The 17,299-nt window shown below is 49.2% G+C and overlaps 1 protein-coding gene and 1 pseudogene across 7 annotated transcripts in view; both read left to right on the top strand.

Annotated features, from left to right (window-relative positions):
• PLEKHG3 (pleckstrin homology and RhoGEF domain containing G3) overlaps positions 1-17,299 on the top strand; it is a 54,068-nt gene that overhangs the window by 10,458 nt on the left and 26,311 nt on the right. The gene's annotated exons all lie outside the window — the stretch shown is intronic.
• On the top strand, positions 4,071-4,861 carry LOC142426176 (dynein light chain roadblock-type 1 pseudogene; annotated as a pseudogene).

Below are 17,299 nucleotides of genomic sequence, written 5' to 3'. Positions count from 1 at the left end.
GTTCCATGCACTGCGTTTGCATGGCCCACACCACCTGGTGCTGTGTGCCTTATTTACATGATTAGCAAGCCCTCCAATTCCCTACGTGGGCCATGCACACCTCACATTTGCACAGTCCAACCCAGTCATTTGGTAGCAATTGCGAAGACTGGCTTGCAGAGCTGTAGCAAATACTCCCCAGCTCTGCCGGACAGGAGATAAGAGTCTAAGATGTTAACCTCCGGTCAGCTGTTCTGACGGTGTGACAGGCAGCTCTGTGCCCCTCCAGGCTTCCTGGCCTGCTGCGGAGTTTGCTCCCACATTTGGCCCAAATTGGACAGTAGTGTGTGGATCTAAGTCATTGACGATCCCACAAAACCTCCCCCATCCTGAACTCCTCCCTGGAATTTGACGATGCAACAGTCTTGCTTATCTGTATGTAGCTGAGGAGACCTAGGAACATCAAGGACTCAAATTCCTCCACTTTCTTCACATTAGCCTTCCGAGACTGTTTAACACATACCCTACCCTGCCTGTTTCCCCGAAAATAAGACAGTGTCTTATATTAATTTTTGCTCCCAAAGATGCGCTAGGTCTTATTTTCAGGGGATGTTTTATTTTTCCATGAAGAAGAATACGGTACACATTTATTGTTGAACAACAAAAAGAAATTTATTACCTGTAAACGGTACGGTAGTAGTTGTCAGCACAAACCAGCATAACCAGACACACTGAATCCTACACTATCAAGAATGTCTTGTTACCATTATTTCCATGTACAACAATCTATGGTACATTGACGCATTTATTCAGTGACAGTCATGTCACCATCTTCTGGAATGTCATCATAACAATCCAGACCCTTATTTTCAGGGAGGTCTTATTTTTGGGAGGATGCCTTATATTGCAGCAAGAGGCAAAACTGTAAGTAGGTCTCATTTTGGGGGGATGTCTTACTTTCGGGGAAACAGGGTATAAGCTGTGATCCGGTTTTCAGATCAATATAGAAAATAAGAGTAAGGGTAAAAAGACCAGCAGAGAGGCTTCAACTAATTCTACTTGGAAGAAGCACAACAGCCTGAGTGATCCAAGGATGATGCATAAAAAAAATCCAAATCCAAAGGAGGGAATGGTATCAGAGCTTAAATTGTGAACACTGATTTGTAGAAGGCTGTGGATGCCAGTGGAAGCCCAGAATCCATTTGCAGGGTCCACGCCTGCATTAAACCTCCGATGTCCCCTCTGACCATAGTGGAGGGATGTGACTAGCCTGGTTATCAAACAGACTATGGTAAATGCCACCGTGCAGATGTAATCAGTGTGAAATGTGATACCTGATCATTTGAGCTCCCATTTGACCCATTTAAAATATGGTCTAGTTTTAATGCTCCCAGCTTTTTTTCTCATTTGGGATTTTTTCCCTGATTTATTTTGTTACTGTTGGTCTTTTTATTTTGGGCACGTGTGTGTTCCAGTATATGAAGATGAGTGAAGCTATAGAAATAGTCACTGGATTCGGGGCTTATTGGGGCATGGTGGGGGTGGGGGTGGGGGTGGGGTGGCAGGTGGGAGGGGTACGGGAGCTAATATGGAATTCAAGAAGGAAGAAGAAGTTCTGGAACTGATGGCAGAGATGATGGCACAACTCTTATTCATGTGACAGAACTATGGCAGTGTATGATCTGGGAACCCAGTTTGCAGGAAAAATGTATTTTAAAAACAAACAAAAAAAAAAAACAGCAGCGAGAGGGAAAGAGTGACCACGGCGCAGGCGAGGGATGCAGTGGCGATCGGAGCCCTCCGCCACGCAACTCAGAGCGGAGGTCATTTGTTCCGGGACTGGCTTGGTGCGCACCTTGGCCTTGCGGGGGAGGTCATGTGTTTGATAATTGGTGCTTGGCTGGTAATTGTGACCCTGAGTCATTAAGGAAAGATTACGTTATGCTCTTATCTCAGCGAAACTGTCTGGTAGTCATTGGACTGCAAGGTTGCTCAGTGGTTCCCACCTCCCAGCCACCCTGTGGGAGAGAAGAGTTTCTGCCCTTTTAAGATGAAGAGCCTTGGAAACCTATAGATTCATTTATAACCAATGCATTACAGGGTGGCTATCCGTGGGACTTGACTCCTTAGTCGTGGGGCTTTTACTCCATTTAGGAAGGCAGGTGTGTGCGCAATGCTTTAAAAAGAGAGTCCCAGTCAGATTGACTACAAGTTTAAGATGCTGATACATAGGTAATAATCGGATCACCAATCCCTTCCCCAAGGCAAGTGAGGGCCGAGTCACGACGCCGAGGCCGGTCTTAAAGAAAGGGCCCCACAGGCTGGTGCCGTGTTCAGGAGCGCTGGCTTTGCGCTTTTAGAACGGCTCTGGAGCACGCGTTCTGCGCGCCGCCCGCCTCCGACAGTTTCCAGACTTTCTCTCTTGAAAACGTGGCTTGTTGAGCACCTCTCTTCCGGGGTGGGGGTGGGGTACCCTGCCAGCCAGGGCCTTAAAATGCTTCAGTAGACTGGGACCAGACCCCAAAGCCAGTTCCTACTGGTAGGGCGCATGTGAGCAAGTTAGGCCTGCCCCTGTAGGGGTTCTGTCAGTCTTCCCGGGACAGAAAGGCTCCTCTTCCCCCCCAACCCCTCCACCCTGTCCCCGGAGCAGCTGATGGCCTTAAAGTGCTGACCTTGCGGTTAGCAGCCCCACGGGTCACCCACGGCACCCCTCAATTCAGCGCCAGGCAAAGGGATGGCCATTCATCCCATTTACTGGGCCAAAGGGGAAACCAGCACGGTTCCAATACAGTTCCGTTGGTATCACTGCCCTAACTAGTTGAGTGGAAGTTGAACCGGCGGGGAGTTCAGTTCCAGGTTTGCGGGGCGACTAGGCACCGCTGTCTTAGGGGGGTTCATCAGTCTCTATTAGACAAGGGAGCTGGTCTTTTTTACGGTTTTGAGTGTTGACTCATAACCGGGACCCCCTCTTTGTTCCCTCTGAGAGCGCTGGGCAGCAGTCGCCAGGCATCTAGTCCTGCTCTCAAGTTGTGCAGGGTCGAGTGGTCCCGTCGCCCTTGGACTGTGTCTTAAGCTTCTTCGCTCCTCTTGTGTTCTGGACTTGGAGAGACCAATAGGTGCACCTGAGATGGTTCCTCTAATGGTGTCATTTTTCATAGAGATGTTTAAATTTAATGCCAGATATCCATGTCTTGTTCAGAACATCATCCCTACTCTGATCTCTGCCCTCTAATTTGTGGAGGCACATTTATCACATTTGAAAGGGAACAAAGACAATTCATCCGGATTAGGGAGACCATCAGCAGGGGGACAGGATGGCGGTCAAGGATTCACAAACTTAGTTGCTTCAATAGAACCCGGGCTCACAAGGAAATTGTCACAGGATCAACATCTGGTAGCATCTACTTTGGATTTTATAAATAACCAGTATGTATTTTTAGTTTTACAACTTGAAGTTTTCCACATTAACATTTAAAAATCATCTGCCATGGATTTTTTTTTTTTAATGTGGCCCTGGTTCTCAACCCTGACTATCCAAAGAATTACAAACAAGCCAGTGTCTGAGCTCCCGCTTTACCGGGGCCAGGTCTGGTTGTTATGAAGTACTCCAGGTGAGCCAAGGTGGAGAACCACTCAACCTTAGAGGACGAAATGGATTACATTTTCCCCAGAGGAATAGCCAGTTTCCAAGGACCCGGTGCTGAGCAGTCCGTCCTGTTGCTACTGACTTATTACTGCGTCTAAGATTTGTAAAACACTTACTGAATTATATTGCCTCATACCTTAAAGTTTTTAAGTGCATGTGTGAATGATTTTTAGTATATTTGCAGAGTTGTGCAATCACCACAATCTTCTTTTTATTTTATTGGGGCCTCTTACAGCTCTTAGAACATGCCATACATCAATTGCATCAAGCATATTTATACATATGTTGCCATCCTCACTTCCAAAAGATTTTCTACTTGAGCCCTTCTTTTTTCCCCTCCCTCAGGCCCCGCCCTCCCACCCTGGTGAATTCTAGATCACACAATATTCTTTTGAAATATTTTCATCACCCTCAAGAGGAAGTCCTAAGGCCCTTAGCAATCCCGTTCCCACTGCCCAGTCCCATCTCCCACCAGCCTAGATCACCGCTACTATAGAACTTTCCGACTGGCTTTGCCTGGCCGGACATTCCACATGAATGTGCGACCCTTTGTGATTGGCTTCTCTTGCTTAGCATGATGTTTTTAAGATTTATTCATGTTTGGCGACGCGGTGCTGCAGGATTGCTTCGAGATGGCAGAGGTGGAAGAGACCCTGACGCGACTGCAGAGCCGGAAGGGTGTGCAGGGGATCATCGTGGTGAACACGGGAGGCACTCCCATCCAAAGCACCATGGACAATCCCACCACCGCACAGTACGCCAACCTCATGCACAACTTCATCTTGAAGGCCAGGAGCACTGTGCCAGAAATGGACCCCCAGAATGACCTCACCTTCCTCCAAATTGGGTCCAAGAAAAGTGAAATTATGGTCGTACCAGATAAAGACTATTTCCTGATTGTGATTCAGAATCCAACCGAATAAGCCACTCGGCTCCTTATGTTACTCCTTAGCTGAATCCCCCGGCCCCCAAGCGTGAATCATGCACTCGAGCCAATCCAGTGACCACGGGAGAGCTGCTGCCTCGCCCACCGCACCTGTGGAAGGACCCCTCTGCCGCACCTGTGGCTGCCGAGGATGTCCCGCTGCTGGGACTTCTTCCAGGAGACCCGTCCATGGCACCCGGGGGTCGGAGCAAGAGTTGTGGGGAGCCCTCACCCTGCTTCCTCTTGACCTTCAGTTCACTTGTCACCCTAGGAAAAGTCTGTTTTTCTTTACCTAAAAATAACCTAAATGTTTGCTTAAAAAAACCAAATTATTCATGTTGTTGGTAGCACGTCTCATTACTTCAGTTTTATTGCCATCATAATACCAAAATAATAAGCTGTTGTACAGATAGATCATATTTTGTTTATCCATTCCTCAGTTGATGGGCATTTGGATTCTTTCCCCTTTTTTGGTTATTATGAGTAATGCTATGAATATTTGGGTCCAAGTTTTTTGTAGACATGTTTTCAGTTCTTTGGAATACATATATAGGTCTAGAATTACCACGGATGTGACTTGGTATGTAACCAAGGAGCCCTGGTGGCACTGTGAGGTAGGCATAGGGCTGCTCACCACAAAGTCAGTGGTTCAAATCCTCTAGCTGCTCGGTTGGAAAAGAGGAGGCGGTCTGCTCCTGTGAAGATTTACAATCTGGCAATCTCACGATAAGCTGGAATCACTTGGTGGTGGCGCAGTGAGTCAAGCATTGGGCTTCTAATGACAAGATTGACAGCTCACACCCACCAGCCATTCTTAGGGAGAAAGATGCTTTTTGCTCCCATCAAGATGTGCGGCTTTAACAACAAAGCCTGTAGCTCTGGAAACCCTATGAGGGGCAGTTCTACCTGGACCCACAGCAGCGGATCTCGACCCCTTGGAGGTCGAAGGACCCTGTCACAGGGCTCACCTGATTCATAACAGGAGCAAAATGACAGTGATGAAGTAGCAGCAAAAACCATTTTATGGTTGGGTGGGGGGGTCACCGCCACATGCAGACCTGTATGAAAGGGTCGCGGTTGAGAACCACCGACCCACAGGGTCACGATGAGTCAGAATTAACTTGACGGCAGCATGTCTATTTTTAGTGGGTAGGAGGCGCCATGATGGCACAGTGGTTAAGTGCTTAGCTGCCAGCCCAAAGGTTGGCAGTTTGAACCTACCTGCCAGTGGCCTTGGGGGAGACAGGTGGGGCATTTTGCTTCAGAATTGACTTGGAAACAATATGGGACAGTTCTAATACGTCCCATAGGGTCATGATGGGTTGGAGTCAACTTGCTGGCTACAGGTTTTGATGTTTTTTGGGGGGTATGAAGGAGACCTGATGGTCCAGTCGTTGAAGCCCGTGGCGGCTCACTGGAAGTGGGGTGGTTTTGAGCCCACCAGGTGCTCAGTAGGAGGAGACGTGGCCGTCTGTGGTCAGGCCCACCCTAGTCCTCACGGGAACCTCCTTGTTTTTCTATTTTGCCTTGGTTTTCAACTCTCTCAAAAGGTCATGTACAGCAGATTTACCCAATGCAGTGCATCCTTTTATCCTCCACGAGCACTGATTGTGGATCCGAGCAAGACGGAATTCTCAACAGCGTCAGTTTCGTCCATTTGTCACGGTCCCATTGGTCAAGTCGTGAGGAATTTGATCTTCTTTACATTGACTTTTAATCCACGAACACGACCATCCTTTATTTTAACCTTTTATTACAATCAATAGTTCAAGCATCATTGTATCATTGCTGCCGTCACCATTTTCAATACATTTTCTTTTCTTCTTGAACTCCTTGATATCCGCTCCCCTTTATTCCCTCCCTCCCCCATCCTACCATCCTCCCGATCCCTCAGTACATTATTATTATTACTTTTCCCCATAACTTCCAATCACCTAAAATTCTGATGTTCGTTCCCTACGAGTCCTTTATTTAAAAAACAAAAGTTTTATTGCAAACTGGTATTCACAATTTGATCTCTGATACCATGCGCTCCTTCAGATTTGGATGTATAAATTCACATAGACAATTCAATATTTCAATCATATTAAAAGTTGTACAGTAGCCTCCACAATCAATTTTAGAACTATTCTTTCTTGTGCTCATTGTTATCAGCTCCCCATCCCCCCCCACCTCTCCTGCCGTACCCCGCAAGACACCAGTAATGCAGTTATCGGCTCTCTAGTTTTACATACCCGAAAAAAACCACACAAATTAAAACCCCCACTGCCCTCTACATGAAGACAAGGCTGTTCACCATCCTGGGCTTTGGTCAGATGGAATTAACCGGAGGCTTAAACCTAATGTGGGTCCTGAAAGTGAGTTTTGGGCTCCCACTGTCACCCATACAGACACCTGGTGGTGTAATGGTTATACATTGGTCTGCTAGCCCACCTGCTGCAAGGTCAGCAGTTTGAAACCCCGACCTGCTTGCTCCTTGGGTGACAAGGCTTTCTACTCCCATAAAGAGTTCAAGTGTCGGAAGCTAAAGGGCAGCTCCACCCTGTCCTTTAGGGCTTCTGTGATTGGCATGGGCTCGATGGCAGTGAGCTTGGATTTTGGAGTTTTGTCATCCATAGCTTTCTGTAGACCCGGTGTTCACAATGTTATATCTGATACCATTCCCTCCTTCGGATATAGATTTTTTCATTTACAATCCTTGGATTACACACTGGTGTGCTTCTTCCATGTGGACTTAGTTGATGCCTCAATTCGATGACTGCTTATTTTAAGACAAGCCTTTAAGACCCCGGGCACGATTCTTTGATAGGCGGACATCATCTCTCGTTCACCACACTTGGCTCCAGCACGTCTATTTTCAGTGATCTCTTCAAGAGGGCGAGCATCAGGCAGGGCCATGTCATACGTAAGAACTAATTGGAGCTAGAATTAAGTGTGAGCCCCAAACCCATTCATTTATGATTTATATATGTCTCTGGTTCACTTTAGAGACAGTCATTATCATTTTTGGTTAGAGAACATTATCAGTCATCCCCTGGGGCATACAGTGATTTAATTGATCGTGACATTAATCTATCCAATGGTGCAGACTTTAAAACACTGTTGTGGACAGGGAACTACACAAGTATAGGCTAGCTACAAACCGCAATACATGAACTGCTGACTTGTACAGATTACACCCTTGAGTGACTAGACACCACATAAAAAATGGGGATTGATGGGAGGGTAAAACTTTCAGTGTGAAGGCTGCAGTCCTTGATCTTCATCAGCAAGTGCTTCAAGTCCTCACTTTCAACAAGCAAGGTGTGTCACCTGCATATTGCAGGTTGTTAATAAGCCTTCCGCCAATCCTGACACAGCATTCTTCATACAATCCACCTTCTCTGATTATTTGCTCAGTATAAAGATTGATAAGTATGGTGAGAGGATTCAACCCTGATGCATGCCTTTCCTGATTTTAAACCATGTTGTTTCCTTTGTTCTGTTTGCAGAACTGCCTCTTGATCCAGGTACAGGTTCCATGTGAGCACAATTAGGTTCTGGAATTCTCATTCTTCTCAGGGCCGTCTGTAGCTTGCTATGGTTTACTCACTGAATGCTTTTGCATGCTCAATAAAATACAAGTACACATCCTCCTGTGATCCTCTGCTGTGAGCCAAGATCCATCTGATAATAATAGGGATAATAGCAATGATATCCCTTGTTCCAGGTCCTCTTTTGAATCCGACTTGAACCAGGCAGCAACTTGTCAATGGACAGCTGCAATCTTTGTTCGGTGATTTTCAGCAAAAATTTACTTGGATGTGATAGAACCAAAAAAATCCCAAACTCACTGCCATCGAGCTAATGCCAACTCATAGCGACCTTATAGGACAAGGTAGAACTGCCTGTGAGTTTCTGAGACTAACTTAATGGGAGTAGAAAGCCTCCTCTTTCTACCATGGAGCTGTTGGTGGTTTCGAACTGCCACCCTTGTGGATTGAAGCCCAATGTTTAACCACTACACCAGGTATTTTAAGTGATATTCTATCATGTGAGCATTCTGTGTGGTCACCTGTCTTTGGGATCAGGATCAATATGGATCTCTTTCAGCTAATTGACTGTCTTCTAGATTTCCTGGCATAGACGAGGAAGTACTTCCAGTGCTTCATCAGCTAGTTGAAACATTTCAATTGGCATTTCAACTCCTGATGTCTGCTTTCAGTGCAGCTGAAATTCGTTCTTTAGCAACATTGATTTTTTTGGCTCATATGCTACCTCCTGAAATGGTGGAATGTCAACGATTTCTTTTGGGTACAGTGAGTCTGTGTATTCTTTCCTTTTTCTTTTGAAGCTTCCTGCATCTTTCAGTATTTTGCCTGTAGAATCTTTCACTAGTGCAACTCGAGGCTTGAATTCTTCGAGTTATTTCATCACGTGCCTGTCAGTGTGTCATACTGTGGTGGCTTGTGTGTTGCCGTGATGTTGGAAGCTGTGTCACTAGTATTTCAAATGACAGCAGGGTCACCCAAATGAATGTTTCAGCAGAGCCTCCACACTAAGAGCAAACTACAGAGAAGGAATCAGCTGCCCACTTTGTGTGTGTGTGGGTGTGTGGGTGGTGTTAGCAGCCGAAAACCTTATGTTTTGCATCAGAACATTGTCAGAGATCGTGCCAGAAGGTAAGTCCCTTAGGTCAAAAGGCATTCAAAATATGACCGAGGAAGAGCTGCCTTCTCAAAGTAGAGCTGACCATCATGATGCCAACGAGAAAAGCCTGTGAGACCTTCGTCCAGGTGCTGATGAGCACCACTCAGAATGAGAAGAAACAGCTGCAGAAAATATGTACTAATAATCGGAACTTGGAAGACAAGGGGCAGAGCCTGCTCAAAAGAGACAGGTGGAGGAAGAGGTTTATTTCCTGCCAAAGTCTACTTTGCAGCCAACCTGGAGCAGCCACCATCACCAAGTGCCATCAAGTCAGTTCTGACGTAGTAGCCCTCTGTCAGGACAGAACTGAGCCCCTGGGTTTCAGCGGCTGCGAGCGTCCCAAAGGAACATCCATGTCATTCTTGGCATCTTCCTCTTTATCCCTTTCATGTTTGCTTGCTACTGAAAGTATCTATATGTGGATTTGTTTGTAGTTCATTTGGTACGGGCCTTCAATCTGAAGACTGATGTCTGTCTCTAGTTCTAGAAAATTCTTACCTCTGAAGATTGGCTCCTCCCTCTTTTCTGGTCTCTTGGACCTCTGGGTCTTCTTAGCTGATACTCATTGTCTTTCTTTCAGCGTTCCTCTTTGCTGTCTTACCTCTTGTGATACATTCTTCAGTGTATCTCAGATCAGCACATTCTCTTTAAAACCCCAAGCCCACTGACAACGAGCTGCTTCTGGCTCATAGAAGCCCAGACAGAGGTTCCAAGGCTGTATGCACATCTTTCTGGAACTGGGGTCTTTCTTCTGAGGCGCCTGGTGGGTTTGAACCATCAACGTTGAGGTTAGCTGCCTGACTCTTAGTCTCTCTCTAGCTGTATTTAATTTTCTGCTTAATGTAGATAGGGATTTTTTTATTATTATCATTTTATTGGGGACTCTTACATCTCTTGTTACAATCCATACATTGATTGCATCAGGCATGTTTGTACATATGTTGCCTACATTCTTTTCCAGACATTTACTTTCTTGAGCCCTTAGAATCAGCTACTCACTTTTCCCCCTTCCCTCTCCCCGCCTCATACCCCCTTGGTAGATTATAAATTATTATTTTCATATCTTATATCGACCACTGACTCCCTTCTCCCATCTTTTCTGTTCTTTCCTCCTGGAGAGGGGTTATGTGTCGATCATTGTGTTCAATTCCCCCTTTCTTCCTCCCCTCCTCCCTTAGGAATTTTAATATTTAGTAAATATTTCCGTTTAGTAATTTTCCAACATGATGGAGATGATCTTTTACATGCAAGGTTTTTTTCATTACATCATTTAATTTTTGTTGTCACTGTAATCATGCACTTTAAAATATATTTTCAAATCGTTTTCCCTCCCATTTCTAATTCTTAAGAGTGCCAATTTTGCTCCATCTTCAGATTTTTCCTTGTGATGCATAATTTCCTCATGATTTTTAATTTTAAAAAAGGAGTTAGCTCCTCCTCAATAATTTCAGATTTGGGGCCCGAGATCAAGATATTTAGGGAGCCCTGGTGGTGCTGTGGATTAGGCACTGGGCTGCTAACCTCAAGGTTAGCGCTTCAAACCCCCTAGCTGCTCTGCCGGGAGTGTGGCGAGGTGGTCTGCTCGTGGAGACTCAGTCTTGGAAACACTAAGGAGCAATGTGACTGCCTTGTAGGGTCACTGTGAGTTGGAATCGACTCTATGGCAATGCTTGGTGTGGGGAACTTGATGATGATGATGATGAAGGTACAAGAAGTGTGTGAGTGGTGGCCGAGGGGAGCTGGAGATAAGATGGTTGGCATGCACTTCCCTAAAGTCTCTCTACCCACAGGCACCTCCCAGCTCAGGACTCCTGTTCCCCACTAATGCGCTCCTCGTTGGACCCCGAGTTCTCAGTTTCCTTATACCACCACCATCCAAAGGTGTTTGCCTATCTGTTGTGGCCTTCCCCATAAGCTCTATGGAAGCGGGGCTCCTGGTACTCTCTGCCATTCCCAGCACCTGGCTCAAGGCGGCAGATCCACCAGTCATTCGGAATGAGTTCCACTCCACCTCCTTTCCCGCGGGAAGGGAGCTTGGCTCCGGTGGATCCTGCAGCTGGAGGTGGACAGTTGGGCTCTCTTCGGCGTGTCCATCCTGTGTGCTTCAGCCTTCTGCAGGGACCTGCGTACACAGCTGGCAAAACCAGTATCGATTTGCGGGCGGTGCCTGGCGATCTGGGGAGGAAGCAGCAAAAAACAACCGACTGGAAGACACCGTCCCTACCTTTGTCGTGCGGGCTTTCATCCTGTTCAACACCATAGCAACACACAAGCTTCCACTGACACGTGTCCGGGAGGCTCGCGAGGCGGAACTGAATGCAGAATTTCTCCGGGAGGGCGGGAATTCTTCCTCTGAACCACCATGGCCTCTGGTTCTGACCCGACAGGACGCGCAGGGACGCAGTTCAGCGCACTTGCTGCCCACAGAGCAGCCACGTAGATGGAAAGCTGCAACCATCAGCGGTCGTGGGTTCCCAGCTGGGCTGCTAACTGCAAGGTCAGCAGTTTGAATCCCCCAGGGACTCAGCGGGACAAAGAAAGCCTTCTCCTGTAAACAGAGCCTCGGACACCCACACGGACAGTTCTACCCCGTTAGAGGGGTGGCGCTGAGTCATAATGCACTCAATGGCAGGGCATTCGGAAGCGTGCTGGTAGAGAAGGGCAAGCCCTGCCCTTGTCCCCAGAGTGAAGTTCCACATGCTTCTCCCCAGGCAGCCCGCTGAGCTGAGCTAGCTTACCCAGGAGGGGCAAAAACTGCCCGCGTGTTCCCACCACGGCGCTGGCGCTGAAGTGGCTCTTTGGCGTTCGTCGGCTGCATCTCTCCATCACCATGGTGGCGGTTTTGCAGTGGGCAATGCCCAGGCAAGCCTGGGTCCCTGCCAGCGTGGAGGCTCAGGATGTTGGGCGGAGACTGCACAGAGGATGTGGTTGGCTCACCCTAGTAAATGTGAAGCCCGCTGACTGGAGTCAATGCCAGCCCTTGGAGGACAGACTAGAACTGCCCTGTAGGGGCCTTTCTGGCGAAGGACTGCCAGGTCTTTCTTCCAGAGGGTTTGAACCGCCTGCAGCGCAGGTAGCGTCTGCTAGCTTAACCAGTGCAACTGCTAATACAAGTACCTAATGAGCCCCGACCCTTGGGAACCCCTTGTGCCGCCCCTCTTGAGGCCTGCTTGCCCCTCCCTTCCCACTCTGGCTAGTGAGAGAATGAAAGGGTTAATATCCTCAAAGCTTCGAGGGCCTGGAGCTGAGAAGCCTGCATAAATAGAGTATTGTTGTGCTGGTGAATGATCTGGCTTTGTTCGTGTGTCCGCCGTATTGAACTTCCCAAGTGTTTAATTGCTGGGTTGATTTGCACCCCCACCTCCTTGCTGTGGCGCTGGCTGCTCACCTGGGTCCTCACTCAGGGATCTGTGGCGTTGGAGTGAGAAGCTGCATTTCCTCTGTGAGAGCTTAGAGCCCCCCCAGGAATCAGGAATGAAAGAAATGCAGAATGTATGACCCACACGCGGAACTGGTTCTGAATAGGCCGCTTATTGGAGAGGGTTTGCAGGAGGCGGCTGCCTCTTTAATTCCCCAGCCTGCTGGTGGCAGCCTGCTGCTCTGCCCCAGTCTGTTAACCGCTGGGTTGCCGAGCTGCTCTGGGGGATGCCGCTGCAGGGCCCAAGGCGGCCCTCTTGCAGCTCCCATGGGAGGCCTTTTGAGGAAAGCGGTAGGTATTGGATGGGATCTGGGCAGGGGGCGCAGGACCCCTGTAACTACTCAGCTCTGGGCCTCCAAACCTTGCCAACTTGGTCTCCCAGCAATGTCTCCAAGAACCCGGGCAGCCACAGCCTTTGGGGGCAAAGGGCAAGAAACAGGCCCCAAACTAGGGTGAGTGGAGGGGGGCCACTACTCTTGTATCCTGCCCAGCAAGATAACGTACCTTTTGGGAGGTGAGGAGGGGGCCATTCCTGGAGGGGCCTTAGAGGCACCTGTATAGGCCCCCCCCTTCCTGAGAAGCAGAGGTAATCTCCCACGTCTTCCTGAAGCGTTCTCTTCCCAGAATCCACAGTGAAGCTGTTTGGGGAACATCAATTGGCCGCAGGTGCCGGGCAGGTGGAAGGAAGAGATGCGCTCCACACTGAGTCATCCTGATGGCCGGCCAGCCGGCAGGGCTGAACCCAGGGCTGGACCAGGCTGGGCCGCTGCAGGGCAGTCAGGTGCAGATGGGGCACTGACTGGCCTCCATCTCTCAAGCCTGAATCAAGTGCGTCCCTTTCCAAGAGTGGGACTCTGCTGCCTGAGCTGTGGGCTCGTACCATGTGCATCCCCACCCCACCCCACCCCACTCCAGAATCTGGAGTTTGGTGACAGCAGTGACCCATCGGAAACCACTGTGGTCCCTGTGGCCTCTCAGTTAAGGGAGAACAGCCCTCTCCTCCCACCTGGGAACTGGTTGGATGAGTTTCTTAGGCCTACCAGGTAGAGGCCCCTGGGGGATGGGGGTGGGGGAAGGTGCTGTGGGGTAGCAAAGGGACCTGCCTTGGCCCTATGGGACAGGGCTTCCCCAGGGGAAGCTGGTTGTGTGAAGGGCTGTCTGCTGTTGAGAATTTGCACTTGTTGGGTGTGAGTCTGTAAGGTCTGCCCTGGAAAATCCACTTTCCTAAGGTCCCTGGAAGCCGGCACCAAGCCCAAGGTCAGAGCCCTGGGCACAGAATGAGTGTTTGTTTGAGTTCTTCACTTGTAGTGCCTGTGAAGAGGCCCAAGGGAGGGGGACGGCCAGCGGCTTCATGACAGTTCAGGAAGGGGGCCGGGGGCTGCTGCCACTTTTCTGGCCGTGAGGGCCTCCAGTGTGGGATTAGGAGAGGGAGTGGCATTTTTAGAGTCACCTGACTGACAGGCTCTCCTGAGTCCTAAGCCTTGATGTGCCCCGAGGAGCAGAGCTGGCCACCTTCACCAGTGGTCTTCTGACGGGTCCATGCAGACCTGGCTTCAGTGGAGATGTCAGAGGAGCTTCCAAGGCCCCGGGCTTCTGTTCTCACCTGCAGCCAGGTTCATTTCCTCAGTAGTTTTTGTATAGGTAGGTTTTGTTTAACCAAAACATTCCAGAACTGCTGAGGCTTAATCCTCTTTTTTCCATAAAGTAATACTGGTAGCTACTAACTACGGAATACTTGCACGGTTGCCATGCCCAGAAAGAGAGTGGCAGCATTCTTCTGTTGGGTGGGGGGGGGGGGTCCCCATGCATCGTCTTCATAGCTTTCCTATACTTCACCGCTAGGTTCTGATATCCATTGAAATGGCCACACAGATAATTCGCGTGATGAAATTAGGGACGTTGACAGGTTGCAATGCAGTTTATCAGGACATGTTACAGCGTTCTTTCAGTTCTGCTAATAAAAGCCATCTCACTCCCCTGAAAGCCTCAACCTCGAGCTCTGTGGGCTTACTCACTCCCTGAATTAAGGGCTCAAAGGCACCCCACTTCAGTCAGCCTCAGCCCCAAAGCACTCAGCTCCGCTTTGGTGGGTCAGCAAGCCCAGCTTCCCCCAAAGAATTGCCCAAAGGCGCCCCGAGCACTCAGCTTCACTAGATCTCGGGGCCAGGGGATGTACTTCGCTCCCAGCTCTTGCTGGTAATGAGAACCTTCCTCTTGCTGCTCTGAGAGCGAATTGTTTTTGGAGGGCTGATTTTATATGCAGCAGGATGGCATTCCGGGGGTTTCTGGTTAGAGTTACTCAAAGGTAAATCCTCTCAGGATCCCCCCCTCACCTTCTTCCTGGATCAGACCCATGCAGAATAAGGTCGTTGGGTGGGAAATAGAGATTTTGACTAGAAGAGCCACCGTCAATAAATTCGTTGGCCCTGCCCTGCACTCTGCTCCTGACACGTGTTATCAGGAGAAACCAATCCCTGGCGAAGGATGTCACGCTTGGTCAAATAGAAGGTCAGTGAAAAAGAGGCAGATCCTCAACGACATGGATTGACCCAGCGTCGGCAACAGAGGCCTCACAGGAAAGCTTGGGAGGATGGCTGTGGACCAGGCATGTCTCGGTTGTGCACAGCATTGACATTCTCCAGGCTCAATGGCGCTTAACAACAACGGTCTCACCCTACTGGTCCAATGCGCTCAGTGGGGGAGAGTGACAGTTGGGGGAAGGAACCTTCTCCCAGGCCAGATGAGAGCCACTGCTCTAGAGTCCCTTGGGCTACCAGTTAGACCTCACTTTTCTAGAGTTTCAGGTGAGTGTCTCTTCCGGCTTGTAGAGGCATTTAAGCCTCTGGTCTTGACTTGCCAGTGTAACTGCATGTGTGCACATTCGTGTTCAGCCTCATGTCCTTCCTCGGCTCAGGGATTGGATAGGCCACCATGTTGTTGGGCCTCTGGATTCTTCTTGAACATTCCATGGCTCTATAGACCCATCTGTGACCACATTGAGCATATTTGCCTTCTCAGGACACATTTTCCCACCTGGTGTTCTCTCCCCCAGCCCCTTTCTCCATGTCCTTTCCCATAAAGCCACTGCCAGTTCCTTCTCCGGCTAACCTGCTCAAGCTCTCCCTGGGCCCCTCCAGACGCCCCAGCATCTGTTCTCAATAGTCTATTCCTACTCCTATAGCAAGTCTCAAGGCGTGGCTTTGTGGGCAACTTGTCAATGGGACTGGTTTCCCGACAGCGGCAATGCCACATTCTTTGTAGTGCCCTCAGGCCCTTGCCTTTCATGCTCAGAGTGGTGAATGAATTCTCACACTGGAGGCAGTCTCTGATCTCCCACCATGCTCAGGCTGCCTCTCTCTTCTCTTACTGATTTGCTGGTCTTGCTTCTCCTGGAAGCGAAGGTCTTAGGGGTAGGAGCTACGTGTGCTTCGTCTCTGCATGTGTATCAGGCGACCACAGTGTTACACAGTGTAGTTGTCGGATGAATTCTGAAGCTCACCACACAGGTAAGAGGGACTAGGGTCCCCCTCCTATGAGAGAGTAAAAGCTGAGGCGTGCGGAGCCCACTGACTTTCTCCATGCCGCTTGCCCAGTTTCGGAGCAAGGAGGACCATTTTGGAGGGCACTGTCTGCAGTCCCAGGCCCTTCTCTACAGGTGCGGCTGCCTTCCCCGATTTGGTATTTATTCCCCTGGCCTTCGGAGGGTGGCCTGGTGCTGAGGTGGATTCAGCATTGGGCTGCTACTGACACGTTCAACTCAACTCATAGGTTGAGCCCGTCTTGGGAGATTGAAAGTCTTGAAACCCTGTGGGACAGGTCTGCCATGTCCTGTAGGGTCACTATGAGTTGGAACTGCGTCACAGGCAAGTGAGTCTGTGACTTGGGAACAACGAGGTTGTCCCCAGTCCCTTGCTATTTTGTCTCCCCCAAACAGTCACCTTGAATCTGGACTTTGGTTTTTTCTTTAAGACCCAGGGGCCCGTGTCAAAGCTGACATTTATTGGTGACTTATTTGTGCTTCTAATACCTCGAGTTGCCTTAAATTCTCCTCCTGCCTTCTCAGGCCCGCTACCCTGTGGCCCAGTTCCCTTCTAGCCCCAGTGGTATGTGCAGCGGTGTCTGTCCCTGCAGATCCAGGAGGAGTGCCTTTATACACCAGCGCCTGGCCTCTGACTCAGTTATACTTAACTCTGGCGGACCTGCTGCCGGACTAGCAGTGGGCTGCTGCCCCTGCCCAGCTGAATGGCTTTGTCTACTCTGTAAAGACCTTGGTCCTGACCGCTGTCAGGCTCATAGGTAATGGAAGAACACACAGGGTGGAGTGCTTCCCTAAACTCAACACCAACCTGGCTCCGTAATTTGAGAAGCGGGTTCAAAGTCGCTGGCCCCAAACAGAAACCCCACTCTTGTTACCGATGCTTGTGGAACGAATCAGTGACTTAGCTGCTACGTGACTGTCATAGCTATCATGAAGGGGCGGGCTTACTCTGTCAGATGGCTTTAGCTATGCCATCTCCATCCCGGAGACAACTCAGCCAGGGGTGGTGATGACAAGGTGGCCTTTTTGAGAAAAAGGAAAGATCATGGAATCTTCCCATGAACTTTCTGAGGTTCCCTCGTTCGGAGCCCTGGAAGTGTCAAG

The sequence above is a fragment of the Tenrec ecaudatus genome, chromosome 14 (genome assembly GCF_050624435.1).
Source record: "Tenrec ecaudatus isolate mTenEca1 chromosome 14, mTenEca1.hap1, whole genome shotgun sequence".
Classification (NCBI taxonomy): Eukaryota; Metazoa; Chordata; class Mammalia; order Afrosoricida; family Tenrecidae; genus Tenrec; species Tenrec ecaudatus.
Note: the sequence above shows the minus strand (reverse complement) of the source record. Positions and strands in the feature narration are given on the sequence as shown.